General features: G+C 41.5%; 1 long non-coding RNA gene across 1 annotated transcript in view; it reads left to right on the plus strand.

Annotated features, from left to right (window-relative positions):
* The window catches only part of LOC134393152 (uncharacterized), a 35,229-nt gene extending 22,016 nt beyond the window's left edge, over nt 1–13,213 (plus strand). The window contains exon 3 of the long non-coding RNA XR_010025082.1: nt 13,159–13,213. This is a non-coding gene — a long non-coding RNA (uncharacterized LOC134393152). The remainder of the gene's footprint in view (nt 1–13,158) is intronic.
* Nucleotides 13,214–16,627: the final 3,414 nt, after the last annotated feature.

Below are 16,627 nucleotides of genomic sequence, written 5' to 3' on the forward strand. Positions count from 1 at the left end.
TGAGGAATCTGAAGCTTTTAAGGAAACTGACTAAAATGGAAAGTCCTTCTGTACACTGTAGGAACGGAAGATGTTTGCAATTTGTATGCCTCCAGGGATAATGTCTCCCCAGGAGCAGGCAACACTAGAGTAATTTGTTCCAGGAAATTAAAGATTGGCAGTGGGCTTTTCTGAGGATGTAAGGAGTCGGTTGCTTTATTTCCATTCTATTGAAAAAATGAATTTCTATTATTATTATTATTTGCTTGACATGCTTTTGGAATATGGGAAATATTCGGACATATAGCATCCCTAAGTACTATTCTTGTCTTCTTTTGGCCTGACATTAACACTAGCAATGCTATGGGAGGAGGAAGCCACATCCATAGCTAGGATAGTATTATGGGAATAAATGGCTTATATGTACTTTGCTAAAAAGTGAAGTCTGAACCAGAAAACTTTTTAAAAGACATTAAAAGAGGTAGATGACTAATGGGATTATTTGTGATCGTTCATTGTAAGAAATATTTAACCATTCAGAAAATATATGCACTCATAGATAATACTGTTTCTACTTAGGAACATAGGAAGCTGCCTTATACTGAGTTAGCCCAGTATCGTCCATCTAGCCCAGTATTGTCAACACTGACTGGCAGTGGCTCCCTACGGTTTCAGGCAGGAGATTTTCCTGCCCTACCTGGAGATGCTGAGGCTTGAACCAGGGATTTTCTGCATGCGAAGCAGAGTAACAGGGCAAAACTGGAATAAACCTGACTTATAAAAGTGGGGATGGTAAAATAATCAACTACCTCCCCTTAGTTATAGATCTGAGAGAGGTCAAGAGAACAAGTAGGAGTAGAAGGGCTGTTCTTGAGACATAACGAGTTGCCGTTATAATGGAGGTTTTATTTAAATAATCAGAAAATGTGAACGACACCATTCTTGAGTCTATACCTTTTCAAAATGCAGCTCAGGAACTGCACAATTTTCTGCTCCCAAATATCAAAACCTTGCTGCCTGTGACAAGCTTAGCTAATGAGGACATTGGTTTCCTTCTAGCCTTCTCTGTGATTTCCTGGCTTTCCACGTGCAGAATGGTTTTTATCAGAGAACATGGGATCCTTTGTGAATTCTGACATGGTTACATCCCCAGGAGGACTGTCATTTGTGTAGGTGTGTTCTGAGTCGAATCAGAGGTTCATCTATCCCGTAATGTTTAGCCTGAGCGGCAGAGATGCTGTCAGACATATTTCCCAGCCTTTCTACCATGTATCATTCTGACTGGAAATTATAATGATTAAATCTAGGGCATTTATGCCCCCAGAATAAGCAATGCCCCTGCTCTGTCTGCCTTAACTTTATTTATTTATTTATGCTTTAGCAAAGGGCATTCTCAAGAGGGTGAGCGTATAGCATGACTTTGTATCCAATAACACTGTTGAGCAGCCAATCTAGCAAGCTTTGAATGTCTTGAACACTGGTGCAATCTGACAATTGTTTTATGAAATGAGCTGTTACTAGTTAATCCAATTTTTATTGGATGTCCATTACTAGAGGAAAGGCACAAAGATCTAGGATGCTAAGTGAAACACTTTTAAAACTCCTGATATTTATTGTTACTGGCACAGTATTTTAAATTACCATTTAAACACGCAAAGTTTTAAAAAATGGTTACTAAAAATGACTATGAAATTAAACATACAATAAAAATTGGCATCAAGAGTTGTCTGCCGCACATTCTAAGTTCAGGGAGACCACTATCTCAGCACAAAAAGGGACGATGCAATGCTGACAAAGAGAGGGAATGCCATTCACTGTCCTTAATTTTTGCTTTCTTATAGTATAAGATTTCTTACACTGTGAATATAACATGTGAACATAAAAACAGCCATGCTGGATCAGACCAAGAGTCCATTATAGTTGTGGCTACAATACTCTGTTCACGCAGTGGCCAACCAGCTGTCACCAGGAACCCACCTGTAACAACACCCTACCATCTATGTTGCCTAGCAACTGTATATATAGGCTTTCTCCCCAGATACTGGAGGTAGCGCATAGCCATCACGTCTAGTAGCTATTGATAGCCTTTTCCTCCAGATCCTGACACGTGGAAGCAGTTGGAAATGTTTCTGCATAACCACTGCATAGTGTTCCAGTTGTGAGAACCAGTTGCTAAGTGGAATACCTATGAGTCCACAGCCATGCAGAAGCACTTCCTGTGCCATTCATTTAGTGGCTGTAATGTCAGAATTGGTTCAAATTCAGAGCATGCCAAGATGCCTTTGAATTACAGTGATGCCATCATGACACATGTTCTGAAGAATAGCTGAAATCCAGTTCCAATTGAACTTCAGTCCATGCAGGAAAAGTTATGCTAAACTCAAGATACATTGTTGCCACTTTGCACCTCTGATCTGTCTAATAAATAGGCTACTATAGTTTGTAGTATTGTGTTGTTCTTAAATTCAGGCATTTCTCCACTGGCTAGCTTGCAATGCTCCCTGTTCTATTCCTTAAATAGAAAAGACTTGGCAAAGTCTAGTTGGCTAATTTGATTATCTTTATTGTTATCATAGTTAAGCTGTTTCAAACAATGCTCTTTACTGCTTTACAACTAAAACAACTAGAGGCAGAGCTTTATCCCACATACCTGCTTCCTTCGGATTATCCCCATAACGCTAAGCTTTAGCCGTTGTTGTTGTTTTTGTTAGTGGGCGACAGCGATCCTTTGCATACCAGGAAGTGAGTTTAAGGGGGGAAATGTAAAAAAAACACACATAAAAAATCAATGGATGACCCAAATCAATTCAAATTTGGTATGCTTAAAGCTCTTCCTAATATCTATTACTGTGCCAATTTTGGTGTCTTTATCTTTAAAGCTTAGGCAGATGTAAGCATTTCTTTAAAATCCTGCTCCTGAGCCCCAGCGGCGGCTTGGAAGATACGCTCGAAAAGTACGGCGAATCTTTTGGCTTTATAGCACAATTAAGGCAGGATGCATGGGAGTACTTCACAATCAAAGCAGTTTATAAGGTGGAAAACTTCTGAGTCCTTTGCATGCAATTTGCAGTGATTGCACAGTATAACGCTGGTGTGATAAAGCTCACAGTCAGGCCAAGGACTAAAAGAAAATAATGTAGGGTGCAGTCCCATATATGTTTAGACAAAGAAGACCTACAACTCCACCAGCCATCTATTCTGGCATGGGGATGCTGGAAGTTGTAGGAAATTTTTTATGTCTAAACATGCGTAGGATCATACCCTTAATAGCCCGAGGTTTTTCCTGTAAAAATTAGGTTCATATCTACTAGTAAAAGACAGAGCATGTATAGTAGCTCAATAAAGGTCAGACTGGCAGGAGAGGAAAGCTGAGTGACCTGATCTCGATGATCTCCTTCCCTGAACTTCTCTTAATTCTAGTCAATAGTTTAGTACAGCCTTCCCCAATCCCCAGCATGCCTCAGCAAGCCTGACCCAGGGATGCTGGAAGTCCAACACATTTGGCAAACACCGGGATGGAAAGGCAAATATTGTTATTTATTTGTAATTCTTTCTACCTTTCCACAAACGTGGTGTGCAACAATAAAACTAAACTACAATAATTGCATAAAATGGTGCATACAAATACACCATTTTAAAACATTAAAACACTTAAAAACCACTCATTAAATATGATCCAACCTTCTCATTTTCCAGACAGCAAGTGCAAAAGCAGTAGCATGATTAACAAGCACATCAATGCACCACATTTTCTAAACAAATTCAGAAATTTAATAAACATAAACTACTTGGATAGGGTTTTATACTGGCTTACAATGCTGCTACTGCTGCCATCCCAGTATTCATTTATTTATTTATTTATTTATTACATTTCTATACCGCCCAACAGCCGAAGCTCTCTGGACGGTTCACAAAAACTAAAACCATAGTAAGACAACCAACAGGTTAAAAGCACAAATACAAAATACAATATAAAAAGCACAACCAGAATGACTACAGGTTCCCTTACCTGAAAATGCCATGAACTTGTTGGTCCAAATTATTTCTAGTTTTCAAAGACTACAAATGACCAACCAGGACAAATATGAACCTTTACCATCGTATGTTTTACTTGGGTTATTTCATGGGTTTGCTCTGAACACAAAAGCTTGCAAAACCAATATGCAAAATCTACCATATTCCCCTTCTGTCACAGAGATGGCCAGGGTATCAGTGAGTGCAGGCTCTTAACTGGGCTCTGAGAACAACATGAAGTGTCAATCAGTTCATCTGAGCTGCCTAAAGAAAGGATGCTTCCAGATGGAACGTCCTAGCACTACCCATGAGAAGGTATTGTGCAGCTATTCCACCTTTTTCTTCTTAACAGATTTTCTGCAGTAAGAAAAAAGATGGAAGAATCTGTGGGGAAATTCTGTGAATGAAACGGTGTGCCTTGTATGGAAGCACCCGAAGTTGTACATACAGTAGCTATAAAATTGTGACACGAGTAAACACTATGGTCAGGATCCAAGTCGGCATGAGCACTAACATGAAGTACATTGCGCTGGCAAAAGGGACCTCTAATACAACACCAACAGCATTAGCTGGCACAATGGGTTTTCTGAGGAATCCTGTTGCACCAGCTAACACTGTTGGTGTTGCACTGGAGGTCCCTCATGCTATAACAATGTCATTTATATTATTGCTCATGTTGACTTGGATACTGCCCCATGGCTACACAGGTCTCTAGATGCCAACCCTTGGGTCCCGTGCAAGTTTCATGAGTTGCAAATTAGCAGTGCCCTGTAGTGAAACAAAAGTGCTGTTTAGCCAACAGGTTAGCACAGTTCCTAAAGCCTTATATTCTCTTCTGTCACTGGCTCATTTAAATTCCTATTCTGATAGATGACAAGAGCTCCTTTTTAAGTCTGTGGTATGTGGAAGGCAGACATTGACTCTTTGTGCTTCGATTTTTAAGCTAAAAGAACCTGGCTCTCATGTAAAACTTTAAACGCTTCCATTCTTTCTGCCCATTTTGAATTATTTAGGTTTTCCTGTCTACTTATAGAGTTAATTAAGGCAGAAGGCAGTCAATATTCAGCTTTTCATGCAAAGCAAAAGAGTCACTCGGAAGAAGACAACTGAACTCTCCCCCACCGGGCCAACCTTCCTTTGTCCTTCTAAGTCAGAGGCACTATACCACGTTGGTGGTAATGATAACCATCTACTGAACAGGGGAGGGAGGCATAGCAAGAATGCCTTCATTCAAAGTGAAATGTGAACACAGTGATGCTACCCAAGTTTATCACACAGCAAGTGGTAACAAAGGAATCCTCAGAAACAAGGATCATTTCTGTACCAAGTAAGTAAAAATGTTGACATGCTTTATAAATCCAGAAGAGTGGCCCAGTTATAGATTTTCTTAAAATAAAAAACCCCAAAAGCCTCAGTCGCCCCTCTACCTATCTCCATTATTCGAGGCAGTAAGTCTGTTTGCACAAGTTGCCGGGGAACATGGGTGGGAGGATGCTGTTGCACCATGTCCTGCTTGTTCATCCATGGCCGATGGCTGGTTGGCCACTATGGGCCTTACTAGCCGGCCTGGAGGCGGGGCGACGGTGCGCTAACTTTAACGCACGCCGCCCAGCCTCCTAGACGGCCGACGCGCAGGGACGACGGAAGCCCTGCAGCGTCGGCCATTTTTTTGTTTTGTTTTAAAGGGGCCACGTGCGCCCCGAAGACTGGGGACAAGGTAAGCCTGTTTTTTTAATTAAGCCCCCTGCCCCCTCTTTCCCCACCCTCTCTCCCCCTCCGCCTCGTCGCGTTGTGCCAGCTCTCCCTCCCCCTTGTCGCGTTGTGCCAGCTCTCCCTCCCCTCGTTGCATTGTGCTAGCTCTCCCTCCCCCTTGTCGCGTTGTGCCAGCTCTCCCTCCCCTCGTCGCGTTGTGCCAGCTCTCCCTCCCCCTCTCATGTGTCGCCCCCGGGATCCCGCCCCTGGCCTGATGGTAAGCGAGTAAGCGAGTAAGCGAGTAGCCGCAAAAAGCCACAGAAGTCTCTAGACGTTCCTCAGGCTGGGGCTGCGAAAAAGGCGCGTTAGAGGAGGCCTCAGTGCGGCCTGGGGCCGGATTCCCCTGTGCGTCATGTGGACGCACAGCAGGGAAACCGGCTCTCAAAGCACGCTAAGGCCTCGTCTAGCAAGACCCTATGTGAACAGAGTGCTGGACTAGATGGCCCCTTGGTCTGATCCAGCACGGCACTTATGTTCTTACCTTAACAGTAGTTTGATCTGCAGAAATAAGTAGGTGAAGCATGGAGATAAACATGATAATTTGCTGCTGTTTGCAGACCAAGCTACAGTTAAATGGCACAGGAGCAGCACTGACTGGTTTTAAAGAAAAGGTTGGTGACTTCACTCTGGTCATCTATATTGCGTCATGTGCTTTTATGAGACAAGCTGTTCTTTGGATAGATGAAATGAAAAACTGGGAAAAGCAAGAGAATTTTTTGGGATACACACACACACGAGTGGAAAATATGATTGATTGATTTAGAACATTGATATCCTGCCTATGGGTAATTTGAGGGCAGTTTAACCCTCAAACAAGCCATGTTGCCTGGGTTCAGATGACACAACAATCCGCACCTGGGTTGTGATTATTTAAATTGCACCCAGCACATGCCACACCTTAAACAAGCCACTGTGTTAAAGCCATGATGATCCTGCAACTCAGGTCATAGTGTATGTTCAGTGCCCTTCACAATTTGTCCTCCATTGAGTATTTCTGAGGAGACAGTTGTACAAACTCTGTGCAGATCTGTCTTATTTGATGACGACATTTAGTTTTGGTTTTGATATAATTGTTGTACTTTCTGCTTTGGGTTAATGTTTTTATTTATTTATATTTATTTACTTCTATCCTGCTTCTCAGAGAATTATTATCTCCCCAAGCAGTTCATATCAATAAATTACAAAAAGAAGAGAGGATGCCCCTGCCATCAAGCTTGTAAACTAACATGACAAGACATAAAAGGGAAGGGGAGTAAAAGAGAGAAGAGGAGGTGGGAGACACATTTTTCAGGGACAGAACAAGGTGGTGAGCTATAAATGGGCATTTAAATGCATTTCAAGACAGCTTGATCTTCCCTTGTTGGTGTTCTTGAATAGCCATTGGTGGCTCTTGTTCCTTTGGCTGGTTGATGGGATGGCAGCTCTATTTTAATTTTTGTTTGTTTTATTTCTTTGAAAATATAAATATCCTTTTTTTAAAAAGAAGAGTCCTAAATAAGATGTTTTAATTTGAGAAACTATTAGTATAACACTCTAAAACACACTGCAGCTATCAACAAAGGCCATCAGAATATTAGGAACCAAAGTTCCTAACAGGATAAGAAATTAGCCCTCTGGAATAATGTAATGTGTTGAAGCTGAAATCCTATACCCACTTACCTGGAAGTAAACCCAAGTGAACTCAGTGGGATTTGCTTCTGAATAGACATGTATCAGACTGTGCAGTAAATGAATCAACATGTCATATACACCTTTTGTACTAGGTGCCACATATTAGTATAGGAATTCTGAGAGAAGAATTGCAAATATAGAGAGAGGTGAAGGGTGGGGTATATAAGGGGGCAGAAATCCTTTTGAGTTTGGAAAAGGATTGACCCTAAAGGTGTATCTGGAATGATTGGTGGCAGGGAAGGGAAGTAAATATGGAATAAAAATTTGCCTCTCATAATCCTTTTTAATTTTATAGCAGCTCAATCTGATACATGTGTATTATTCAGAACTAAGTGTATTAATTTTAGTGAGGTTTAATCTTTGGTAAGTAAACAGAGGTCTGCAGCCTAACGGGATAAGGATGCAATAATATGCACATTTAGACAGAAATAAATCCTACAGTTCTCAGCATTCCCCAGCCAGAAGGATAGTGCTGTAAAATACATTACTACATCAGAAGAGTTGAGCTCACTGCCATGGGATGAGGCAGTGGTAGTGTTGCTACCCTTTCAGTTTGTCACCATCAAAACAAACAATCTGCATTAACTCTAGGATGTTGAGGAGTTGTCACTTGAAAAGCAAGTGGAGTGGGAGGTCTATCAGACAGGTGGATGTTCTTCTTCTACCCCTTCTTGCCCTTCCTCATCCACAGGCAGCACTTTTGTCAACCGTTCCTAAACATAAGTATGCACCTAATTCTGTTTGGGTGACCATACAGAAAGGAGGACAGGGCTCCTATATCTTTAACAGTTGCATAGAAAAGGGAATTTCAGCAGGTGTCATTTGTATGCATGCAGCACCTGGTGGAATTCCATCTTCATCACAACTGTTAAAGCTGCAGGAGCCCTGCCCTCTTTTTGTATCTGAAAGAACTGGGCATGTTTAGCCTGGAGAAGAGAAGATTGAGGGGAGACATGATAGCACTCTTCAAATACTTAAAAGGTTGTCACACAGAGGAGGGCCAGGATCTCTTCTCAATCCTCCCAGAGTGCAGGACACGGAATAACAGGCTCAAGTTAAAGGAAGCCAGATTCCAGCTGGACATCAGAAAAAACTTCCTGACTGTTAGAGCAGTACGACAATGGAATCAGTTGCCTGGTGAGGTTGTGGCCTCTCCCACACTAGAGGCCTTCAAGAGGCAGCTGGACAACCATCTGTCAGGGATGCTATAGGGTGGGTTCCTGCATTGAGCAGGCGGTTGGACTCGATGGCCTTGTAGGCCCCTTCCAACTCTGCTATTCTAAGATTCTATGGTCACTCCAGTATCGCTCCTGCAGCTTTAACTGTTGTGATGAAAAGGGCATTTCACCAGGTGCTGCATGCATACAATGACACCTGCTGAAATTTTCTATGCAAAGATACAGGAGCCCTGTCCTCCTTTCCATATGGTCAACCTACCTCATTGGGAAAGGGCAAATCTATTCTCTACTAGTTGCAGATGTGCTGGACCTTGTTGCTCAGAATCTTTCTTCTTAGGCCAGATCTACACCAAACAGGATATAACACCATGAAAGTGATTTGAAAAGGGTATATGTAATGCATCATGGGCCCCAACAGTTGTCAGTGCATTTCAACACCATTATAAAGCAGTAGTGTAGATCCTGACTTGGTTTAGTTCACATATTTCAGTCCTTGCACCATCTAGGAGGTACCCAAGTTAGTCTATTTATTTTATTATTGATGATATTTCTATACCATGCAATAGTATAGAAGCTCTTGGCCAGCTTTTCCCAAACTCTAGAAGGTACCCATGTTAGTCTATTACAGAAAAACAAACAAAAGTCTTGTAACACCTTAAAGACTAATACACTTATTCTGTCATAAACATTTGTGGATTATTTAGTTATTTATTGCATTTATATCATATCTTCTTTTCCTACAAGGAATCTGAGTAGCTTATATGATCCTCCTCCACTCCTCCATTTTATCCTCACAGGGGAGGGAGGGAGATTAGGCTGAGAGTCAGTGACTGGTCCAAAGTCACCCAGTAAGCTCCATGGCTAAGAAACCGGATCTCCCAATCCAACACTCTAACCACTACACCACAACACACTTCATCAGATACATGGAATATTATGAAATTTCTTGTTTTTATAGAGCATATAATGATGGTGTTGAAAGAGTTGTACACAGTAAAGTCGGAAGGAACTTAAATGCAGAAAATGACAATCGTACTGTTAATGTTATTTTCATTTTCAACATTTAATTTCCTTCTGACCTCAATATTTACAATTCTTCCCCTGCCCTCCACCATATGTACTGTATAAAAGCCTGAAACTCTATGTAAATCCAACACATCTAGATAGTACCAGGTTAGGAAAGGCTGCTTTAAGGTTTAGCCCTGATAAGTCTAAGCTCAAATGAAGCTCTGCTGCTGAACCTAAGTATGCAAATATTTTTGCTTTAGAGAGAATCACCTTTTATTTTTGGTAGCATTTCTGAGTCTTTCATGAATGGCATCCTATGATAAGGAAAGCTAGTATCTGATAAATACATATATTTTGAAATTTATGTCATTATATATATTCAAGGTGCCATAAAAAAATAAAGCAATACAGTAATAAATAAATTTTAAAAATCGGGCCTAAAGCAGCACACATCAACAATAGCAGCAATAAAAACTAGATTTAAAGTTCTAATTGCTGAATCCTGGCAAGATGAAAGACTTGTTGGTGAGTGGTTCCTGAGTCATTGCCTGTTCTGGATGGGGTTGGTCTCCCTGAAAGTTCAGGTTTGTAATCTGGGGATACGCCTAGATCCATCACTGTTGCTGGAGGCCCAGGTGGCCATGGCGGCGAGGCGTGCCTTTTACCAGTTTCAGCCTCTCCGCAGAGGGATAGCTTGGCCATAGTAATACAGACACTAGTAGCCACAAGACTTGATTACTGGAATGCACTCTATGTGGGGCTGCCCTTAAGGCTGGTCTGGATGCTGGAACTAGTGTGGAATGTAGCAGCTCAGCTGTTCACAAGAGCTGCCCATTTTCAGGTTTTGGTACTAATGTATAAAGCCCTAAACATCAGGATACTTGAGAGAACACCTTCTTCCTAATCAACCTGCCTGATCACTGAGGTCATGCTCCTGGTGGTTCTGCATGGACCTATGGCCATTTGGAGTCCACCTGGTAAAGAGCCTTCAGAGCTGTGGCCCCCTTTCAATAGAACTCCCTGGCTCTGGAGATCAGGCAGACACCATCTGTGTTGTTTTTAGCACCTCCTAAAAACACCTTTATTTCATTAATTGACCAGCCAGTTTTATTGGTACTCTGTTTTTAAAAACAATTTTCTAAATATGTTTTATTCTTTTTATCTTTTATTGTTTACCGCTCCGGAATCTGTTAGGTGTGGAGCCATATATAAATGTTGTAAATAAATAAATAAAACCTGTCCACTGAATAGTAAGTTTTCAACATGTGCTTAAAAGCAACAAAAGAAAGGAGAAATTACTGTCTGTTATGAAGCTGTTAGAGACATATGAGTCCTGCTACTTAAAAACACTCACCAAAACTCTAGTTGTAACCACATTGTAGCAAGGTAGGGAGTGGGGATAAATAACATTTTATGGTACACAGAAACCTTAATTTGTCAGGGAAACAAACTTACTCTTACTGGGTTATTTGCCTTACAGGATATGTAGCAGGAAGGAAGTGCTCAGTTGCAAAAAAAGAAAAGAAAATACAAAACACGCAACAGTACCTCTGTATGGCTGCATAAAAAGTCATAGTAAACTGATTCTTAGCTTTGTTCGTTGTTGTTTATATTAAGGTACTGGAGAGGAGTATTTTTGATTTTGGACCTGGATTTTGATTTCTGTTTATAAGGTTTGCCTTATTGGATGTTTCTGAAAACAAAGCTTTTACATGTTCACAGTCTCTTGAGATCAGGAATATCACATATCCCTCCTTGATTTCTCCCTACATGGAACAAGAACCAGAAGACACCATACTTGTAAAGATCATTTGGCTGAGTCACTCATGTGTGTGCTATATATGTTACAAGACCAATCAACCTTCAAAATCAGCATGTAGCCGCATGTGACTGGACTGTGGATCAAAGACTAGATCTAAATCTGGGTTTTGCTTTGATAAAACTATCTAAAATGGACTACAGCTTCAGTTACTGGGGTTTATTGCATTCATGCAAGAGAAAGGGAGGGAGTGTAGCAAAATATATTTTAAAATATATACACCAGCACAAAAGTCCAAGAGAGGGGGCATGGTAGCCTGTGGGTAGCATAAGCAGGGAAAGAAATAAAAACAAAATTGTGGTGAATCTACTACAAACAGCCTTACCAAGGAGAGGATGTGGATGATGGTTTCCTGGAACAAGTTACCAATTTTTTTTCAGAGAAACAAGAATGGGAACTATTGGGGAGCTTCAACTACTTTGATATCTGCTGAGAGACAAACACTGCTAAGCATGGAATCACCATGCTGGCTGGGGATGGTGGGCATTGTAGTCCAAGACATCTGGAGGGTACCAAGTTGGGGGAGGCTAATTTATATAGTGTAACATCCCAAACTAGTCCTTTTGGGTACCTACATGTTGTATCTCCATAACTGTAGATCCTGTTAGAGGAGACCTGGGTCTTCACTATAATAAATTTCCTTCACATTGGCAGTACCCAGACATAAAGATGTATCTTTTAAAAGGTTACATTGACAGCTTCTATTAAAAGTTCACTGAAACGAATTGGCACTAGGTGAGTCTCCCTACGGAGAGCTTTCCAAAGCCAGAGACCCACAGTCCTCCTTAATCTTTAAAAATGAGGGAGCTGTGGGCAAGAAGGGTGCATTTTCGAAGTTTAAGGTGAAAATGCTACTGAGGAGTAAGAACATACGAGTTAAATGGTTGAGTGGAGAACTGCCCTGCCCTGCCCTCCTCTTTTGTTAGCAAGACCGCCCTTAGACACACACACTCCCAACAAAGAACGGGATGGTCAAATATAATGCAATGACAGCAATACACGGGAGCAGTGCATTTATTTTGCAAGGAGGGAAAATAATCCAGACTTTCCCCACTTCAAAAAGAAATGAAACATAGAGGGGAAGAGGTGAAATGGGTGAAGGACATGGGCGACATCATGTGAGTATCGGGCTGCAAAACTGCATACCAGGCATGGCGAGTGTGCAATAAATCACTGGTGTGATGGAGCTCCAAGACAAACCATAAAGGGGTTATGAGCAAGGTGAATAAGACTTCCATGCATGACCTCTTTCATCAAATCTGCTAAGGTTTACTCATCACAGGTTCTACCCCGGCCATGCTTGTATTGCTCATATCTGAGAACCAGTATGCTGTAGTGCTTAGAGTGTTGGACTATAAGACTAGCTTGAAGTCACTGGGTGACTTTAAGCTAGTCACTGACTTTCAGCCTAACGCACCTCACAGGATTGTTGTGACTATAAAATGGAGGAATAGGAAGATAATGTAAGTGCCTTGTGTTCCTTAGAGGAAAGAAGTGGAATATAAATGCAACAATAAGTAAAATAATAAAAGATCTAAATCTCTCCAGAATGTGAGATTCTGACATGCTCCAAAGTCCTGCCCTGACAGCACCACTTCCTATGAAGTGCTTATGAATTGTTGAAGATGGGACAGAAATAGCTGTTTCAACACTTTAACACATTTCCCCACCCCCCTCTCCAATGGAAGCTTCAGAACCAAATTTTATTATGGTTCCCTTTTCGGTTTCTGCTTAAAGGTGACGCAAAAGACGGACAGAAAGAAGGAGCTGCAATTGGGGCGTTTATCGTGCAAGCAGTTCTTTTCTGTCTCATTATTCCTATAACCTTTACTTTCCAGGAAGAGCCGTGAGCAATTCTCTTCTCCCACCCCCGCCCCCCAAATACGGTGGCGAGAATAGTGCAGGCTCAGATCTTCGGTGAAAGGTTAGCAGCACTGGATTGATCTTCTCTCACGCTGCTGAAAACGAGCAAAAGAACCTAAGGGGGGAGAGGCAAGCAAAGTTAGTAGCATGCATGAAACCTGATCTATTCATCTCAAAACTAAATCGATACTTGATGGGAATTCCAGGATATTAGATCCGAACACAGCCAAGAGGATTCAATTTTCGGTAAAGTCCGTTCTCTTCCCCACCTCATCCCCAACCCCCCCCCCCCCCCGGCAGCTGTTCCCACCCACCTTTCATTTTCTGGCAGTGACGTCACTGTACACGCAGCTCTGGGAACTGTAAGGCTCCACCCCCTTCCTCTTTGGGTTACTGGAGCTGCTGGGCCCTAGTGTCCATCTTTGCTTCCGAGGTATTTCGTTACGATCAGGCTGCTTACTTGCCGTGTTTGTCAAGACAAAGAATGGGTGTCTATTAAATCACAGCATTCTGTCGGGACGAACGCCTGTAAGTGGTGCAGCCGCGCTATGCGGCTGGCAAAGCCTCAATGTTGACACAATTTTTAAAAAAGCAGCTCATACGTGTCAGCTCCCCTAAATTTCGAGACTCCGGAAAAAGGCTACCAGCAGCAGCAGCAATAAACGTGTATGTTGCTGCGGCTGTACCATGCAACGGACTGAAGCTTTCTGAACGGCAAATATTAAACGACAAGGGGTCGTGGCTCAGTTGCATACAGAAGGTTCCAGGTTCGATCGCAGACATCTTCAGCTACGGCAGGAAAAACAACTGCCTGAAAGTCTGGAGAATCGCTGCCACTTAGTGTTAACAGTACTGGGCTAGATGGCCCAACAGTCTGACTCATTATAAAGCAGCTTCCTCTGTTCCTGTGTGTCCGACATTGAGGTCTAGATGGAATCAAGGTCCAGAAAAGAAAGGAGGAAGAGGGGAATTTGACAGGCACACAGTAGCACAGGCCACCATACCTCTTCAGGTTTCCATTACTGACCTGGAAGATGCTGCGAGAAGATCACTCAGGTTCGTTATCAGCATCAGTGTGGACAACCAGGGCTTTGTATAGTAGGGAGGCTGCAGGATCTTTGCCCACCCTGATGCCCTAAGAAGAGTTTAGAACGGCCTTTCCCATCCTGGTGCCCTCCAGATGTCTTGAACAACAACCCCCAACATCCCCCCAGCCAGCCATGGGTGGGAGTTGTAGTCCAAGACATCCGGAGAGCAAGGAAGGCTGATTATGAATCCAGGGATTCCTAATTTATAATTTATAATCCTAGGAACCACAACTTGTACACTTTGCACCATCATAAGGATTGCTGCCTTTCTGGAGGCAACAACATTTTAGCTTTCCTCTCTAATCTGGTGCCTATAATGTTTTATTGATTGGTAAATTTGGCCCAATCTTTGCTTCCCTCATCTCTTTCACTCCTTCCCCCTCCCCACCCCTTAGCTGAGCCCATTATCCCCTGGGATCCACTACCACAAAGAAAAACAGAACATAAATATTAGTTATAATATTTAGATATGTTAAAATACTTGACAGGCCCATGCAGTCCACTGCACAATTTGGTTCCACTACCAGTCTGGAATCAGTTCAGGGCATCTAGTATAAAACATATGACTTCTGATAGTGTCCCATTATTCCTTAAATTTTAAGGTGCAATTCTATGCATATTTAGACAGAAAAAAGTCCTACAACTCCCAGCATCCCCCAACCAGTCATGGCTGACTGGGGAATGCTGGGAGCTGTAGAACTTTTTCCCTGTCTAAACATGTATAAGATTATGCCTTTAAGCCTAAAACATGTATAAGATTATGCCTTCAGGCAATGATGGACGTATGATTTAGGAATCCACGAGTGGGCAATATTTGTTTGAGTCCTTTTTCATATAATATTTTCTCATCATAGCTTTGGATATCTTGCTCTCTCTCATAACACTTTGGGAATCTTGAACTAACTCAGTTTTTTTGACAATGTTGAAGTTGGTTGCTAGTCCCCAGTTCCATGGAATAGTGACTACTCGGTAGTCTAAACCTTATTTTGGGAAAGAGGAACATACAAACTTTAGGTCCTTCTTAAGTTTATTGATTGAGCTTTGTTTTAACTTTTGCCCAAATAAAGAACTGGAAACCACTAGTAATCAACTTCAATACTGCATTCTTTTGATGGTTAAAATCTGTCCTTCAGCTATGTGCTTCCTTCCATTTCATGTTTGTTAAAGTACCCATAACTATCTCAGTTTGCAGGATGATGAGATCCCTAGCAATTTGTGTCAGTTAATCTGCAAGCTTGCCTACTCTACCTCTGCTTTTTAGTTTTAGCTATGTATGTATGATTTTGGATTGTGTTCCATCAAGAACAATTGTATTGCCTATACTGGATATGACATCATTAGGTCATTCCCTCACAACATTAAAATGGCATATCTTTAACCCACTTTTAAAACAATAAAGTGGTGGTATATATGTGTGGAAATACAGTAACTATTTAAACGTGTAAGCCATAAGTAAGGTGGGGCTATCTTCACAGTATTCACAATGACTGCAGACACAATAAGGTTGCTTACGAGCGGTATGTAGACTCAGAAGTCTACTGGGACTCCCAGATAAGTGGATATAGGACTGGAACCTAAATCCTATTGAAATTAATGGGCTTTAAGCAGCCTGCATGCAGTATTGCAGCTAATGGGTATGGGAGTTTAGCATGAAAATGAGAGCTTAATTTCATGAAGCATTTCCCAAATATAACATCTGATGAAAACATCCCTAATGCATCTGATGAAGTGCACAATGCCATGAAAGCTTATGCCAGTATAAATTTGTTAGTCCTTAAGGGCTCAGTCCTATGCATGCCTAGATAGAAAAAAGTTATCCAGCTCCCAGCAACTTTTTCTTTCTTTCTAAGCATGCATAGGATTGTGCCCTAAGGTGCCACAAGACTCTTTGTTTTTGCTGCAACAGACTAACACCTTTCCCCAGAGTACGCACTTCCTGATATGGGTATAGAAATTAAAGAAATCATGTAATAAATTATATTGTTTTCTGTTATCTTCAGTACTTAAATGTGTGTGCATGCCACATGAATACAAACTATTATCCCCTACCTTCCTCTCTCTCTCTCTCTCTCTCTCTCTTTTTTTTTTCTCTCCACTATGCCTCAGGATTGGCAGTATAATATCCTGTACAGGATTTTTCAAAAAGAAGACCATACACATTTAACCATTAGAAATACTTGATAGGTAAATCATTGAAAATATATATATATATATATATATATAGCTGTATTATACCAATTCTTTTTTCTTTTCTT

This window comes from Elgaria multicarinata, chromosome 1, assembly GCF_023053635.1.
Source record: "Elgaria multicarinata webbii isolate HBS135686 ecotype San Diego chromosome 1, rElgMul1.1.pri, whole genome shotgun sequence".
Taxonomy (NCBI): domain Eukaryota; kingdom Metazoa; phylum Chordata; class Lepidosauria; order Squamata; family Anguidae; genus Elgaria; species Elgaria multicarinata.